This window comes from Pipistrellus kuhlii, unplaced genomic scaffold, assembly GCF_014108245.1.
Source record: "Pipistrellus kuhlii isolate mPipKuh1 unplaced genomic scaffold, mPipKuh1.p scaffold_m20_p_11, whole genome shotgun sequence".
In the NCBI taxonomy this organism is placed as follows: Eukaryota; Metazoa; Chordata; class Mammalia; order Chiroptera; family Vespertilionidae; genus Pipistrellus; species Pipistrellus kuhlii.
Genome location: NW_023425416.1, coordinates 15,024,235 through 15,043,016, shown reverse-complemented (window position 1 = coordinate 15,043,016; position 18,782 = coordinate 15,024,235). Strand labels below are relative to the sequence as shown.

Below are 18,782 nucleotides of genomic sequence, written 5' to 3'. Positions count from 1 at the left end.
GTGAGCACAATGCTTTTTTTTTAAAATATATTTTTTATTGATTTTTTTTACAGAGAGAAAGAGAGAGGGATAGAGAGTTAGAAACATCGATGAGAGAGAAACATCAATCAGCTGCCTCTTACACACCTCCTACTGGGGATGTGCCCGCAACCAAGGTACATGCCTTTGACAGGAATCAAACCTGGACCTTTCAGTCTGCAGGCCTTTGCTCTATTCACTGAGCCAAACCGGTTTCGGAGACAATGCTTTTTGCTGTTGTTGTTTTTTGAATATTGATGACTTGGTCAGAAATCTGAAAATCTTTCCCAGAATCTCCTCTTGTGCTGTGAATCTGTTTCTGACACCTAACATCTCACCAACAGACTGTCAGTTCTGGGGCTTCCTCTTGAACAAACCCAGACACACACTCTGAGCCCCTTCAAGTCAAGTCCTAGAAGCAGCAGGGTGCCTAGTACTCAGTAGGTGCCCAGTAAATATTTCTCAAGTGAATGAATGAGTGCTGAATGAATGAAGGACCATCTAAGTCAACAGCATTCTCAAGACAAGGAAGGAGGCCTCTCTAGCAAATAAATTTGTATGGTATTTATTTAAGGCATACTGAGGAAGACTCTGTTAAACAAAGTGTATTTAAAAAGTAAATGTGTCTTGAGAGTAAACCAGTTCGCATGTTGATATAGAATAAAGTGCTTTGCAGCTCGAGATGCATTTCTCGAAGTGAGAAACATTTAAATACATGCCAAGGTAATTGAGATGTTTGGTAAAGTCAGTAGATGCCCATAATTCAGCCCATGGGATTTATAAGACAGAGACTCTGGCCTCTAGACCCAGTTCTGAAGTGTATAGGCTTGTGGTCTTGCCTAAATTACCTAAGCTCTCTGAATGTTCTCATTCCTGTAATGGGAATAGTAATAATGACTTCATAGGGTTGTTGGGAAGATTGAATTAGATAATGCTTAGTACAAAGTAAATGCTGAATAAAAATTTCTTCCCTTCCCCCCTCCCCCCTTCTTTTCTTCCCTGCTCAATGACCTTGGCATTGGAGTTTTCTCTTGCTCACTTCCTCAGTTGATCTTCCCTGGAAGCAAATTAGAGCCTGGGCAACTTTTTGGAGGTCATTGTTCAGCCCTACCGGACAATAACATTTTTGCATAACCTTTGGATAGTCAGAGGAAACACATACAGATTTATATCCCTACGTTTCACACACGGGTCCAGCACTTAACAGTTTTGCTCATTTAATGAGTGGCCATTCCTTTCCCACAGCCTCATGCCCCCAGGTTGGATTTCACCAGCATTTCAAGCCCTCTGGGATTGCTCTGTGCTCCTTGCTCTCCTTGGGATGCAAGCCTACTTTTATTTTCCTCTTCAGAGATTTTACCAGGTGAGAAATTGACATTGAAAGACAGTTTCCTAAGGGCTTGGGCCTTGAAGGTGACTGACTTTTTAAAATCTATTCGTGACTTCGAAAAGCCGAACAAAACTCACCCTAACGGAGAGCCCACGCGCTCTCAAGCGGCCCTTCCTCCTGGCTCCTCCATGACAACCCAAGGTCAAGCTCATTCGTGGTGATGGCTGGATTTTGCTCATTTTGTACATTATTTATGTAACATGCGGGCTGTGAGGGAGTGTGGCTGTAGATGATTCATAGGCACAAGCAGTTGGAAACAGATTGCAGAACCCAGCTCCCTTACTGGGGTATCCCCCACCCTCCGCCCCCCAAGCTACTTCATATGCTACTTCTTGCATGCCCTGCAGTGCTACTCAGGCTACGTGCAGTCCTTGCCTCATCTTCCCCCCGTCCCCTCCCAGCCCTCCAAAACCCCTAGGGAGCAGGCAGCACACTGACCCTTTAGGGACTCTTTAGAGCACATGTGTCAAACACAAGGCCCGCGGGCCAAATCCGTCCCACCAGGCCTTGCAATGTGGCCCGCACCGCGCTGTCATCACTGCACTCCGCTGCGTTTCCATCACAATGACAGTTTATGACTGTTCAGTAAACCATTCGGCCCGCGATTTAGGCTGGATTTTAGATTTTGGCCCCTTCTCTGATTGAGTTCGATACCCCTACTTTAGAGACTCAACCTGCAACAGATTCTGGGGACTCACCTACCTTGCAAGATGGAATTCTCAAAAAAATAAAAAAAAAAAATCTAAACCATAAAAAGGCATAAGGAATTCTGAAAAAGTTATGATGACTACTTCAGTGCCTATTTTTTGAAATACCAAGTTCTTAAAAAAAGTTGCTTATTTTTGTGCTGTTGCCCCTGCTTTCCTCGGCTGTGCCTGGCACCTGCCTGTTGGGAAGCCCGATGCCTGGCAGCATGCTGCTTTCTCATGGCTAAACGGCAAAGGAACCTCTTCTCAACGTCTTAGACGTTTTGTCTCACCTGGAAGGCCTGCTTTCAGGTCGACATTCAACATTGTCTAGTATCCTGGGGAGGACGCAGACTGTGGACTCAGACAACCTTTGATCAAATTTTTTAACTGTTAGATCTGTGTATTAGTTATCTATTGTGAAGGTCATGCCATGGAACAAAACCCACCAAAACCTCCATGGCATACAAAGCATTGATTGCTCATGCTTCAGGTTGGTCAGCTGAGCAGCTCTGTTGATCTTAAACAAGCTTATTCAACACTAGCTGACCACTCATCCAGGATGGCCTAGGCTGGGGTAATGGGGTGTCTTGACTCTGTGCCACATAGCTCCTATCCCCTAGCCCAGTGGTTGGCAAATTCATCAGTCAACAGAGCCAAATATCAACAGTACAACGATTGAAATTTCTTTTGAGAGCCAAATTTTTTAAGCTTAAACTTCTTCTAACGCCACTTCTTCAATATAGACTCGCCCAGGCCGTGGTATTTTGTGGCAGAGCCACACTCAAGGGGCCAAAGAGCCGCATGTGGCTTGTGAGCCACAGTTTGCCTATCACGGCTCCAGCAAGCTGGTCTGGGCATACTTCCTTGGCTTGGCAGGTCAAGAATGAGAATAGGCCCATTCACACAAGTACTTTTAAAGCCTTGGGCAGTGCATCATATTTGCTAACATCTCATTGGCCAAATAAAGTCAAATGGCTGAACCCAGAGTTGGAGTCAATGGACATACATATTTACATAGCAAAGGGCTTAGAAAACAGGAAGAGGTGAAGAACTAGGTTATTTTAATAATATATTACACTGAGTGACCATGGGAAAATTAACTGACCTCTCTGAGCCCAATTTTCCCTTTCTTTTGAAATAGAGCTCATGACTCCTAGCCATGAAGCTTGTGTGAGGATCAAATGGGAGAACTGGGTTGAATAGGTGTGATTAATGGCTATTTAAGCTTACAAAAGTGCTATGGAACTTGAAACTGATAGTAACCAGTTTCCCAGGCTAAGGAGGGTAAATACACATTCCTGTGGCTAGTTTTTCCATTAGCAGATTAGCTATTGCATTAGTCAAGGTTCTTTAGAGAAATAGAATCAATAGGATGTCTCTCTCTCTCTCTCTCTCTCTCTCTCTCTCTATATATATATATATATATATATATACATATATATACACACACACACACACATATATATACACACACACACACACACATATTTTTATATATGTATATATGGATATACAGATTCAGATATATGTATATATGTGTCTGTATATCCATATTCATATTTATATCCATATCCATATCTATCTATACAGAGATATTTATTTTAAGGAGTTGATTTTAGAGGCTTCGTGGGCCCAAAATCTGACGGGGGATGCTGGCTGGCTGGAGACTCGGGAGCGAGTTGCAGTTCAAGTTCAAAGGCAGTCAGTTGGCAGAAGTCCATCCTACTTAGTGGAGTCTTGGTTCTCTTAAGGTCTTCAGCCATTTGGATGAGGCCCACCCACATTATGGAGGGCAGTCTGCTTTACTCAGAGTTCACCGATTTGAATGTTAATCTCATCCAGAAACTCTCTCAAAGAAACATTCCACATAATGTTTGGCCAAATACCTGGGCACCATGACCTAGCCAAGTTGACATACAAAATTACTCATCACAGGTACTAAAGATATAGGTCTATAATTAATTATGCATTTAACACATTCAACGAGTATTTAATGACTGTTTACTATGTGCCTGGAACTATATTTATCCATTGCAATATAGCAGTAGTAAACAATTAGCCCTGCCTTGAAAGGACTTTTTGCATGTATTATTTCATTCAATCCCCACAAAAACCTGATAGGCAAGCATTTTTGTCCCTGTTGTACAGATGAGGAAGATGAGGTTTACAGAGATCAAGTTAGCTGTTCATATAGTAAATGCAGGGCCTAAATCCAGTTCTGCCTGATGCCAAGCCCCGGCTGCTGGTGGCTTCACCTTTCACTCTTGTACTGTGGCTTCTCCCAGACAGGAGCGTGGAGGAGCAGGACAGAGAGAGCCTGAGGTCAGCCTAGAAGGTGACATTGGGGGAAATTTGGGAGAGCTCTGCTGCTCTCTGAGACACACATGCTCACTTATTCCTGCTGGCTGGTATGTGTGGCCTGTTCCTGAGCCTCTGGGATATAAGCGCAAACAGGCCACCAGCTTATCCTGGAGTCTGCAGGTCCAACTCAGCACCATCATCTTATAAAGGGACAAACGAGTGTGTATGCAGGTAGAGGAAGGGAAGATGTGAGTCCTTTCAGGAAAGTCACTTCTCATCCACTTTGTTCAGGGACATGCTCCGGGGATGTACAGACATATACATGTAATATTTTCAGATTTTATCTGCTTCCAAACTGCTCACAGCATGGGGTGCAGATGGAGCTATATGCTAATGGGTGTGACAAAACAAGCTCCCCACTTAAGGATTGCACTATGCATGTTTAGAGCAAGCTATCTGCTAAGGGACTTCTCTCCCTAGCAGTTAGCTCTGGGCCACATGTGGCTATGCACCCATGACCCCTTGGCCTGGGGAGTGCTGGCCAAAAGCCCGACCTGGCCCTCAGATGAAGACCCTGGAGGTAGGGGGGTGGGGAAAGGGGGCACTTTATATAAGTGATTTTTAGACAGATGGGAGATTTATTTTATGTAAGAAGCAGTCTTTCTTGAGCAGAGATGTAGGTTCTTTTGTAAACCTGTGCTAGAAAAGTCTTTGTTGCCGCCACTGCTGCGTTTCTAAATGCCCCATTATTTCCATGATAATTGCTCATCGGAGTGTTGAGCTGCATCTGGGCCATTTATTGCTCATACAGAGGCTCCACTCAGTGCCAGTTCACTCCCCCCAGCCCCCGCCCCAGTTCTGACGATGCCACCCGAAGGGTCTCGAGCCCGGTGGAAACCGGAGCAGTGGTTTAGAGAACGGACAGGTGGATGTTCACAGCATGGGGCAGTGGGGAGACTGAACAAAGCCCGCTCAGAGTAGCAGTTTTCAAGATGTTCCCATGGATGGTCCAGCTTCTGGAACCATTGAGCTTTGTATCTTGGCTTTGTTAGAGTCCACCATGGAGAGAACCCTCTTCCGTGGACCCATAGCTCAGGGGCCTAAAGGGAGGAGAGGCTGGCCTCCTGGATATGCTTCAGGCTGAAGCATTCTGCATGTAACAAGGAAAACACTGGCATGGGTGATGTGTTTCCTGTGCCACTGTAATCAAGGTGAATTACTTACACTGGCTGTTAATCAGTGATAAGCAAGTGAAACCTGGTCTTCTCCAGCAGGAAGCAGGTTATGTGAGCTTGCTGCTCCGTAGGATGAGATTTTCCCAAGAAAGAATAAGGTGGTTGGCACTAGTTATGTGTGGAGAGGAAGGAAGTATGGGGATGGGTAGTCTCCTTGGGTATGGGTTTTTGTAGGCAATGGGACAATTTTGTTCATCTCTGCACAGTCAGTACACTGCACTGAAAAGCACATGACAAATTACATGTTTGATAGATGGATGAGTGACCATATTTAGACCAGCCAGAATGGGGGCAGCCTCAACAAAAATAGTCCTTACCAACTGTCCACAGTATAGCGTATGACTCAAGTTCCTGGGGACAACTATCTCAGGGAACAAGGAGGGTCACAGAACTTGCTGGTTTTTGTCACTGGTCCCTTCCCGCTGCCAGTCATAGAAAATTGAAGTACAAGTTTCCTTCTCTGGCTTGTCCATCTGCATCCTTGGAACTCTGCCTTTCCCTGTGAGTAGCCCTTCGTTTCTCATCTTTGCTTTTGCACGCGTGTTGTCACCTCTGCCTGAAAGTCTCCCCCACTCACCTGGTGGCCTCTCGGATCCCAGGTCCCCTGCTTCTATTGAATATATGGTCCTCGGGTGGAGAGGCCCTCAGGCTGCAGAGCTAGCCTGCTTGGATTCCCACCCTGGGGCTACTTGTGACATTGGCACGTTTCCCAAGTCACCTAATAATTCTGAAGCTCCACTTTTCATCTGGAAAACAGAAAATAGTACACAAATCAGAGGATTGCTATAAAATTAAATTACGGAGCACACATCAAGTACAGAACAGAGCTCGGACACAGCACTACATGCCCATCAACCACCATCTCTATAGTTCCTTCTCTTCTGTACCCTAGAGCTGCTTTCTCCTTTGTCACCCCTCACCACTTTGTTGCGTCTCTTCCCAACTTATCGCCGTGGCTGGCCCACTTCCTTATACAAGAGCTCTCAGGGGTTTCACGGTGCCCACCTAAATGCATTCAAAACCCCATAGCAGAATTCAAGGCTTTCCATTTTCTAGGCCAATCAATTTTGACAGCGTGTTTTCCCCATACTTCCTGTGCCCCCTCTTCTTCCTGCCTACATGTGATCTCTGTTCCTAAGCAAGTTCTGGGCCCTCTCACTTCCTGTTCTGGCAGACCTCCCCTTCTGTCCTTCCCCTACCTCTAGGCCTGTCCTTCTGTCCTTCCTCCACCTCTGCCTGCCCAGACTTCGGTGCGTGGGGGTAGGGTGGGGAGAAGAAGCCTGCAGGCCAGGCTGGCCTTCCTTGATCTGCAGGCTTCATTTACTGTTGATTCTGGAGGTCAGACTGCACTGGCTTTCAGAAAGGCAGTGCATCCTTGGATCGTATTCCGTATTTCACTTGTAGGAAAGTGAAACCCATCAGCTTTCAAGCTTATAAAAGGTTAATGCTCCCTCATTGCCCAAAGTGTCCTGATTTGCCCGACTCCTTGTGACGCTGGTTTCATTACATGAAATTTGGTTACTGCAAGGGCCAGCAGGGGTCATCTTGAGGGATTTTCAATTTAGAAAATAATGAAGGTGACTGCTTATGCTATCGGGGGGAGTCACTGAATCTTATTGCCCCTGAACACATATCGCTTTTAAAGTCACCATTTAATGACTCAGATGTAGCAGAAAATACTTATCATATAATGTTAGGTGAAAGAAGTCAGAATGCAAAGTCGCATTAACAATATGATTATAACTATGTATGAATTTCATGGGTTAGGACAAGAAAAAGCTGTGGGCAAGTGACAATGGCTTGGTTAGTTGGGGACGTGGGATTAGAGGCAACTTTTTCTTCTTTTTGCATTTGTGCTAATGTTTCTACTATCATGCAAAATTAAAATATCATTGGGATATTATATTAACAACTAGTGCCCTGGTGCATGGATTCATGCACATTGAAGGGAAATTAATTAGAAGGTGGCCGGAGGGGCGGGACTGGGTGAGACGGGCTGGACACACCCTGGAGCCAACCTCCCTCAGTCCCTGTCCAACATCCTCCAAGGGGTCCCAGATTGCAAGAGGGCGGTTCTTGGATGATGCACCCAGGAATCGGGCTCCCTCCTCTCTGGTTTTGGGGTGCATCACTTGAGAACCACGGCTGTCAAGTCATTGCAGCTCAGCAGCTCCTGCATTGAGCATCTGCTCATGGTGGTCAATGCACGTCATACCTACCAGTAGGATGGTTGGATGATCATATATATATATATATATATATATATATATATATATACACACACACACACACACACACATACATACACATACTAGAGGACTAGAGGCCTGGTGCACAAAATTCATGCATGGGGGAGGGGGAAGAAAGGGTCCCTTCAGCCTAGCCTGCACCCTTTCCAATCAGGAACCCTCGGGGGATGTCCGACTGCCAGTTTAGGTCCAACCCCTGGGATTGGGCTTAAATCGGCAGTTAGACATCCCTCTCACAATCCTGGACAGTTGGCTGGCTCCTAACTGCTCACTTGCCTGCCTGATTGCCCCTAACTGCCTGCCCGCAGCCCTTCCCCCGCCCCCCCCCCCCCCCCCCCCCCCCCCCCCCCCCGCCAGCCTGATCACCCCTAATTGCTTCCTGCTGGCTTGGTTGCCCCACGAAGCCTGTTTAGTCATCTGTCTGGTTGTTTTGGTAGTGATGGCCCCTGGGGCGCGTTCTCTCTCTCTCTCTCTCTCTCTCTCTCTCTCTCTCTCTCTCTCGATATATAGATATAGTGATCAGTGCATGACCAATTTGAGCCCCAGAGCTCTGCATCATCTCATTTAATCCTCCCAGTACATCTGTAATCCCTGGTAAAAGGGGTGAGGGAGTAAAGGAGTCCCCCCCGAGTTTGGGGGGGCAGACAAGCAGTCTGCACCAGGCCCCTCTCACTTTCAATCTGTCCTCTCAACCATGCTTCTTTTTTTTTTTTTTTTTTTTTTTTTAATATATTTTATTGATTTTGTTCAGAGAGGAAGTGAGAGAGATAGAGAGTTAGAAACATCGATGAGAGAGAGTCATCGATCAGCTGCCTCTTGCACACCCCCTACTGGGGATATGCCCGCAACCAAGGTACATGCCCTTGACCGGAATCGAACCTGGGACCTTTCAGTCCCCAAGCCGACGCTCTATCCATTGAGCCAAACCGGTCTCGGCATCAACCATGCTTCTTTCTTAGTAAAGCCAAACCAAACAACTTTTTGTGAATCAGTAATAAAGTTTATTATAGAACAAGCAGAGAATACAGAAAAGGACAAAACACTAAGATAAAAAAAAAAGTCTGAGGTGTGAACTCCCTGAAACCCATAGTTGACCTTTTGGACATACCTTCCCGGGCCAGTAACTCCTCTAGGGCTGTGGTTCTTCTGCAAATCCTTCACAAGGAACCTGTAGGATGTTTTTCTTATCTGGGAAGTAGAGAGGAAGGAGAAATACTTTGTTCTTAAGCCTTAGTCTTGAGACTAGAGCTTAGAAGATCATAAAACTACTGGTGGGTGGCAGAATTTCCTCTTTCGACACCTAAGATAAGAATGACTGAGGAATTGCAGTTTCGGATGGAATGCGCTAACGCCACCAGCAGAATTAGGCAGTGTCAAGGGCAACATTATGCTCGCGTGGCTGTTCTAGCTCTCATACTTCCATGGTCTACAAAGTAGATATCTTCCAGGAATGCTTGAAAATCATTTTAACTAAAAATTGCATATCTAGCATGAAGAATGGAGACCACTTCATCCTAAAAACTCTATAAAATTATAAAGCAACTAAGTAGCATTCAGAGACTCATGGTTTCCCTATATTATTGCTGCTCTCAGGAGATAACCGGACTTTACTAATATTTTATTTGATTAAAATAATTAATACCTCCCATACAGTTTAGGTTTATTTTAAAATATATATATATTTTTTATTATTTTAACAACAACTGTAATCTTCACTGGGCATTTAGTTCTCTCATACTGACAAATTTATGAGTTTTTGTGATGAGAATGCCCCTGAGCCAAGAGTTATCTTTTATTCATCCATTTATTCATTTATCTAATTCATCTGGTAAATATTTATTGAAAAGTGACCATTGGAAAAATCCCTCCTTGTGCATTTGTGATAAAATTATAGTCAAGGACACTGCCTGCTACGTATATTAATGTCTATGTATGAAATCAATGTGAAAAACACCAAGCTTTCTCCTGTCTGATAATAGCCATTTATTGTTGTGTTTCCCATTTTTCTCTGGCTGCCAGAAAGTTCAGAGATGCCTTTGATCTTAATCTCAAACATCCTACAAACTTCATGATTGGTATATTCATCCCCTTCTCCTTTGTATGGCCCCTATTTTCTGCTGTATTAACCTTTGTATGTATCTGTTCCTTTAATAGCCCACCTCAATTCTTTAAAAAAAATGGTGAGGGGGTATAAATTCAAGGTACAATACTAGATATCCTCCTCAAATGCCCATCCATTGGTATTAGAAAAAGGGGATGGCTGCACAACATTGTGAATGAAATAAATGCCCCTGGATGGCACACTTTAAAATGGTTACTTTTATGTTAGGTGAACTTTCCTTCAATAAAACATTAAAAAAGAAAAGCATATGAGTGAACAACTGACTTTTGATGATGCTGATGCCGATGATGGTTCCAGTTGAACACAGATCGTTTTCCATGAGGGCCAGTGGGAACCATGGGAAAGTCCTCCAGGGAATCTGCCTTGTTGCTTTAGAACAGTGGTTCTCAATCTTCCTAATGCCACGACCCTTTAATACAGTTCCTCGTGCTGTGGTGACCCCCAACCATAACATTATTTTCGTTGCTACTTCATAACTGTAATTTTGCTACTGTTTTAGGTGATCCTGTAGTGTAGATCACCTACACTTTGAGATCCGCTGCTGCAGAGCCTAAGGCCATTGGAAAACACAGATACTTACATTATGATTCATAATGGTAGCAAAATTACAGTTATGAAATAGCAATGAAAATAATGTTATGGTTGGGGGTCACCGCAACATGAGAAACTGTATTAAAAGGTCCATTAGAAAGGTTGAGAACCACTGCTTTAGAAGAACAATGATTATCATTGGCACCTGTAAAGGCAGTGGCCCCGCTGGCTTTGAGTGAGTGAACGCTCCTCCCTAACTCTATTCCTTATCTGGACATCTTAAAAAAATAAAAATAACAGAACAGTTTGTTATTTTAAAATCATATAAGCAGAAACATTCAGTGTGGGGAAATCACAAGATAATAGTAGTACTATACCCATAAAGCCACCCGTATTTCCAATAGCCAGGTAGAATTACTGTTAACTTTTTGTGTGTGCCTTCTAGACTTCTGTATTGATCTAACAATCATGCATTCAATCATCCATCTAGCTATTTTTTCCCCCCAGAGAGTGGTCCTCAGGACACATCTCATGATTAAATACATTTAGAAAGTGGGTCACCCTAACACCTCCTCTTGGAGATTCATGATGTGCATTAGCATATTCAAAGATCTGAGAAATTTGGTAATAAGGAAGTTCATTTCACTTGATTTATTTAGAGTTTTTCCCAATGTACTTGAGCAAGGAATTCTTATTTTCTTAACTTGGGAAACTAATGTAGTGTTTCACGCAAGCCAAGGAAATTGAGGAACATTTGCTCTTAAAGTCCAAATCATATTTAGCCTGTATAGTTATACAAGAGGGACTGTCTGAATTGATTTTAGGGTGTAAATGTCTCACCATGTGAGTTACATTCTCCGAACACACAACTTTTAATAACTGCATAACATTCTATTGTATGGGTGTCCCATGGCCTGGAGAATCAATGCACCATTGCTGGAAGTTTGCATCTTTGCTATTTTGACTCTCAGAATGAACATTATTGTTGTCTATTGATATCCCATCATATGAAGCTTTGTTTACTTGTGGAGTAGTACCTGCACAGATTCTCATGAGTGGTTGTTTTCTTTTTAACCTCTAGTTTAAGGAACGCGATAGTGGGACACTCTGGAAAGAGAAAAAAAAGAGTAAATAGTAAGGGTAGAGAGAAGGGATGGTTTTGTTGCTGAATTGGATTTTTTTTTTTTAAACAAATTTTTGCAATTAATTTTTTTTTAAATCTTGTGTCTGTGCCTATAATTCTGGCCTAGCTTCTGGCCACTCCGGGAAGGGCCAGATGTTCTGGGACTGCTGAGCTTAGGTTTCTAGGGTTTGTACATCTGGAACCTCAAGTAAGGGTTAGGAAGCTCATGGAATGTGGGAGAAATTTCTGAGGAGTGTGGACTCAACCTTTTAAAAAGCATTTCCTGCCGAAACCAGTTTGGCTCAGTGGATAGAGCATCGGTCTGCGGACTGAAAGGTCCCAGGTTCAATTCTGGTCAAGGGCATGTACCTTGGTTGCGGGCACATCTCCAGTGGGGAGTGTGCAAGAAGCAGCTGGTCGATGTTTCTTTCTCGTAGACGTTTCTAGCTCTCTATCTCTCTCCCTTCCTCTCTGTAAAAAATCAATAAAATATATTTTAGAAAAATAAAAATAAAAATAAAAAGCACATTCCTCATTCTTTAAAAAAATTTTTCTTTATTGATTAAGGTATTACATATGTGTCCTTATTCCCTCTTTGCGCCCCACTTCCCCCTCATGCCCTCACCCCTCTGTTGTCTGTGTCTTGGTTAGTCTTATATGCATGCATACAAGTCCTTTGGTGGATCTCTTCCCTTTACCCCCACCCTCCCTACCTTCCCTCTGAGGTTTGACAGTCTGATTGATGCTTCTCTATCTCTGGATCTTTTTTTGTTAATCAGTTTACCATATGTTGTTCATTATATTCCACAAATGAGTGAGATCATGTGATATTTATCTCTCTGATTGACTTATTTCTCTTAGCATAATGCTCTCCAGGTCCATAAATGCTGTTGCAAATGGTAGGAGTTCCTTCCTTTTTATAGGAGCATAGTTTCCCATTGTGTAGATGTACCACAGTTTTTTAATCCACTCATCTGCTAATGGGCACTCAGGCTGTTTCCAAATCTCAGCTATGGTGAATTGTGCTGCTATGAACATAGGGGTGCATATATTTTTTCTGATTGTTCTTCATTCTTAAAGTGCAGGATAAGACCCACTGATGTGGAGAGTTCCAGGTGGCACTCCAGGAGGTGATGTTTTAGGTTGCTTTCCTTGGGAATGGATTACAAGATGAGACAATCATTCCCTTTTCTCTTTTTAAATCCTCACCTGAGGATATTTTTTTCCATTGATTTTCAGACAGATTGGAAAGGAGGGTGGAGGAAGAGAAGGAGAAGGAGGAGGAAAGAGACAGATGTGATATGAACACATCAATTGGTTGCCTCTCACAGGCACCAAGACTGGGGCCAGGGATTGAACCTGTAACCCAGGTATGTGCCCTTGATTGGAATCAAATCTTTGAGCCTTTGGTGCACTGGCTGATATTCTAACCACTGAGCAATGAGGGCCAGGAAAGTCATTCCCTTTTCAATTCTTGTTCAGTTTTCTTATATTTTTAAGGAGCCAGTCTCAGTTTGGGGCAGGGATATCCTCAATATCTAACATCGACTTCTCTTTTTGACAAGGAGAGAGCAGCCCTCAGGGTCAGAGTCCATGCAGGCTAAAAGTTAGTGCCATTGTTTTGTTTTCACTGTACTTATCTTTAAAATTTATCTAATTACCTTCTGATAAGAGGCAAAAGATTCTGATAAGGTTTCTTTAAAAATAAATTTTAAAGCGGAAAAAGCAAGTAGGTATTAAGAAAAATTATAAATAACTAGAGGCCCAGTGCACGAAATTTGTGCACTGGAGAGGGGTCCCTTAGCCTGTCCTGTGCCCTCTCGCAGTCTGGGATCCCCCAGGAGATGTCTGACTGACTAACAAGCTCCCACCACTGCCGCTGTGCTCACCAGCCACGAGCCTGGCTGTGGGAGTGACTGACCACCAGCAGGGCAGCTCCTGCATTGAACATCTGCCCCCTGGTGGTCAGTGTGTGGCATTGCAACCAGTCATTCTGCCCTTTGGTCAATTTGCATATTAGCCTTTTATTATATAGGAGGATTGAGAGTATAAGTGATACTCAGATATGGCCAAAAACACATGACATGAGGTTTGGGGGGAAAGTGAGTTAACCCAGGTCTCATGGTCACTGGCCAGAGTGAATTCTTCACAACTGCCTCTTTATGATGATTATTCATGAATCCATGTCTGGGACCTCAGTCTGGTTTTCTTGCTTCTCTGTCACCTGCTTTCAACTGTCTGGGGAAGTAAGGGAGACTTCAGACAGTAGGGACATGTATTTGGGTCTTAAAAATAAGTGAACACATTTTCCACTTAATAGAGAGAGGGTACAGAGACCCTCAGGGTGGCTGACCCCCTGCACAGGTCACAGTCAACCTTTCCGTCACCAGAAGGGAAATTGCTTCTAATGGGAAGCAATAGCACTTGCAGCCAATAAATACAGAAGAATTCATTGAAAAGCAGTTTGGCCAAGGAAACTATCTGGGAATTGGAGAAATATTTCTCCTTTCTTCTCTGGTATTTGGGGCAGGAAATAGCCCTGACAGAGCCCAGCAAATAACTGCAATAAAAATCAAAGCCCGTGCAAAAGACTGAGGGGAGATGTCAGCTTCGGGAAGGGAGAGAGAAAGGACTAGACGTGGAGCGGAGCAAAGAAATGTAGGTTTAAGCCCATGAGGCACAGGTGGGATTTTTATATTAAGCAAGCGAAAGACTTCAGGGGGAAAAGCGGGCCAATTTTACTTTTTATGACAGAATCAATAGAATTTAATCAAGTTTTGAATGCAATCAGAGTGAGATGAGAAATACCAAGTAGGCCTTTGTAGGCAGTTACCAGAACATAATCCTGTCCGGAAGCGATCGGGGGAGTGATGTTCCACTTTTCCCCCCTGGCCCGCCGGGGAGAGAGGGAGGCTCTGAAATGAAGGAAGGGTGACATGGCTTCAGGTTCTCATCTCTAGAGTTTGGATGCCCTGTTTTATGTTGATTTTCTCTTCTCTGCAGAGCTCCCCGGGTGGGGAAGGCTTTCAGCTAGGACAGGAAAGGAAAGAAAGATGTCTTTTGGAGGAAGGTGGTGAGGTCTGTCACATCACTTTGTGGGATGCACAGACTCACATAACAGAACACTCAGCGGGAAGGTGATGAGAACTGGGGACTCCACGGTGGTTGGGGTTCAAGGTCCTTCATAATCCCTCCGAACGCCCTGCCCACGTTAACCCCCCCCCCCCCAATAATCCAAGCCCCACACAGACTGCTTCCCACGATAATGCCACTTCAAGCTCCCCAAATGGTCCCTCCCAGTGCAGCCACTTACACAAGAGTGCTCCTTCCTTAACACCTCTCTCAATGGGAATTGGGGAACCACTCCTGGAAGGTGATTTAAATTCATTGATCACCCAAGGAAAAATGTGAAACTACTTCCTGACACTGGTTCAAGTGGCCACTTTAATTATATAGGCTCTGACTTAGGAAGCTTTGGTGCCAGGTCCTGGGGGCACAGGGCTGGGATGGAACCGTGTGAGAGTGTAAGTGGATGACACAGATACTTAGTCAATCATGTAAGCCAATCCAATCAGGTGGTGACTGCATCCCCAATCCCACCTGACCTGGTGTGTGGAAGTCAGAGGAGCTGTCACTCACCTGGGCTGGGACACGGGCTCCGGAAAAGGAGTGACAGTAACGAGTGGTCCTTGTTTCTTCATTGATTTTGACCCCTCACAGTAGTCTCAGGCCACACAACCCCCAAGGGAGGTGTTATTGCTTCAGGCACATGGCGATTGCTCAAGAAACATTTGTGAACATTTGGATGAATGGATAATGGAATGTCTCCTGTGAAGAAACTGGGCCTCATGGGAGACATGACTTGTCTGAGATCACACAGCTCATAAATAGAGTGATACTCTGATACGGCCAAAAACACATGCCATGAGGTTTGAGGGGGGGAAAGTGAGTTAACCCAGGTCTCATGATCTTATTACAACTGGCCAGAGTGAGCTTATTACAACTGCCTCATTTATTTATTTATTTATTTATTTTTAATATTTATTTTTTACAGAGAGGAAGGGAGAGAGAGAGCCAGAAACGTCGATGAGAAACATCAACCAGCCACCTCCTGCACATCCCCCGTCGGGGATGTGCCCACAGCCAATGTACTGGAATCGAACCCGGGACCTTTCAGTCCGCAGACCGATGCTCTACCACTGAGCCAAACTGGTTTTGGCACAACTGCCTCTTTATGATGATCATTCATGGATCCATGTCTGGAAATCAGTCCATATAGCTGCAAATCAAAGCTGGAATTCAGACCTAAGAACCTCATTCTCTTTCTGTCACGCACAGCGTTTGCTGGGTGGAGGGGTGGAAGGACCCTGATAGGAACCACCAAAGACCGGGATTTTCAGAAGAAAGAGTAGATGTCTGTTTTCTCCTCTTATGGGGAAGTTCACGTGAGCCAGTGAGCACACTGCCAATTTTCAAAAATATTTGTCTTTATAAAAACAAAAACAAAAAACCAATGGCACTCTATTTTTGATTTCTTAGCAGGTAGCCCTAGGTGCCACAATCTGAATTAGCCCTTTAAAAATATTCTCCTTTCAGCCCACCTTGTTTGAATATTTGATTTAGAAACAACTAATGAAGTCCGTTTGCCATATGGGTAAGTGAACTTTTTTTAAGTAGGTGTTTTGCATCCCTGCAGCTCCAGGAGCTGTTGTCATAGTAACGTTTCCCCCTCTACTTGCAGAATGCGCAGTCCATGGAACCAGTGGCAATGTAGGTCACAAGTGGAAAGGGGCTTGGTGGCTTTTCCTCAGTGCCCAGTTTGGCAGAGCCGGGAATTGTTAAGGGGGACGGTATCCAGGGGCTGGCATCCCTCAGAATGTTCTGCACCAGGGCTGAGTTGGAAGAGGAGGGGGCGGGAAACAGGAGGCGCAGAAACAGGGGGAGCAGGAGGAGCTGTGCTCCTGGAAGGAGGTTGGGGGGCCCAGGGTGATGTCCCAGGTCGCTGCTGAGGGAGGGGGATGTGTAGCATTATGCTGAGTGAAATAAGCCAGGCAGTGAGAGAAAAATACCACATGATCTCACTCATTTATGAAAAATAAAGAACATTATAAGCTGATGAACAAAAAGATAGATACAGAGGCAGTAAAGCACCGAACAGACTGTCAAGTTACAGTGGGAAGGCTGGGGAGGGCTGGGGAGGGAAGGAAAGAGATCAACCAAAGGACTTGTTTGCATGCATATAAGTATAACCAGTAGACACAAGACACTGAGGGAGGGGTTGGGTGGGATGAGGGCATGGGACAGGGGGTAGGGGAGGCTGGGGGAAGGTCAATGGGGGAAAAAAGGAGATATATGTACTACTATTTGTAATACTTTAAATAATTATTTTAAAAAATTAAAAAAAAACTCACAAAGAACTCCCTGCCCCTGCTGCCTGGCGGGAGTGGGCGCTCCCTGCAGTCCAGACTCCATTCAGGGTTGGTTTATGAAGGCCCATGTCCATTATTCATATAAAAATATTGGCTGCAGGAGACCTGATCTTTCTATACCGGCTGGAACTGTGTTCAAGGAGCTTTTCCTGATCCATCCCTTTGTGAGGCAAACGTCTACTGGGCTTCCTCTCTGCACCGGGGCTGTGCTAGCAGCCCAGCTCCTTGGGTGTGCAGTCTGGGCATCCGAAAAGGGCACTGTGGTTGGCAGGACTTGAGCTCGGTTTAATGCACTATGGCTGCCATCTTGAAATTCCTAATCATTTTTGAACCTGGGCTCTCCGTTTTCATTTGGTATTGGACCCCCGCACTAAGGGTACCATGTCCGACAGAACCAGACACAATCCCTGCCTTTCAGAAGCATGTGATACAGCGGGAGAGACACACATGGACCCAAAGATGACACAAATCCATGTAGAATTACAAGCGGGAGCTGAGCCATGAGGGACAGGAATGTGACGCCAGGAGAGAGGATCATTTTACAGCTCTATGGTTTTACTGGACTACATTCAGAATAGAGACGGTTTAAGTGATAGTGGAAAGGATTTAAATTTGTGTTACCGAAAGTAGAGTGCTGTGGGAGGCTAATGTAGGCTTCAGGGAGTAGGGCAATTTGCCCCTCAGGGTTATAAAGATCAGGGGATGTCCACCTGTCAGGGCAGGTGCTTTGCATGCAAAATTTCTCTCTCCCGCTTTCTAAGAGTTTTTCCTTTAATTTCTACTTGGACATAATTTCAGATGTACAAAAAAAAATGGAAAGAATAGCATAAAGTGTTCCCATGTACCCTTCATCCAGGTCATTGAGATGTCACATTTTACCTCGTCATCTGTCTGTCCGCCTATCTATCATCCGTCCATCCATTGTCAAAAGGAGATTCAGAGAGCTTTACTAGACATGAATATTTTTATTGAGCAAGAAACAAAACATTCATGAAGATGAACAAACTCAAAAGTGACATGAAGCTCAGAGGCCTGACATTACAGGATGGCTCTTCCTGTGAAAATGAGGAAGCTGTTTAACCTTTTCAGTGATTGGTTATTTCAGTAGCGTTTTCCAGATGAAAGGGGTTGTTAACAGTGATTCCTATATCATTTTAGGAAGGTGACTTAAGGTTTGTTTAGGATTATTAGAGGCATTTATAAGAAACAGCCCAAGTTAAGTTTTGCTTACAATCATGAAATAAGCTCGATAAGGAGGTTTGCTTATGGGACTTAACTTGCGCTTTTTTTTTGTTTTTGTTTTTTCCTGCTAGGAGAATCTTCAAACCTCGTCTCCATTTTATTTTATTTTATTTTATTTTATTTTATTATTTTATTTTATTTTAATATCATCCATCCTTCCATCCATCCATCCATCCATCCATTTAATCTGTCTCTCTCCCTACTTTTTAATTGTAAGATGTAGATGTGATATGATGCCCCTTTGCTGCTAAATACTAAAGTGTCTATTTCCTAAAAACAAGATTACTCTTATATATCCATAATACTGTTATCAAAACCAGGAGATGACATTTATGCCACATTACTGCCGCTGTACAAATCTTATTCAGGTGGTGCCCATTATCACAACAATGTTCTTTCTAGAAAGAGAAAACCCTGTATCACATGCTGGATTTCCTTGGCTTGTCTATTCAG

The 18,782-nt window shown here is 44.0% G+C and overlaps 1 pseudogene; it reads right to left on the bottom strand.

Moving 5' to 3' along the window:
- Positions 1-18,782, bottom strand: part of LOC118715730 — a 40,553-nt pseudogene that overhangs the window by 7,690 nt on the left and 14,081 nt on the right.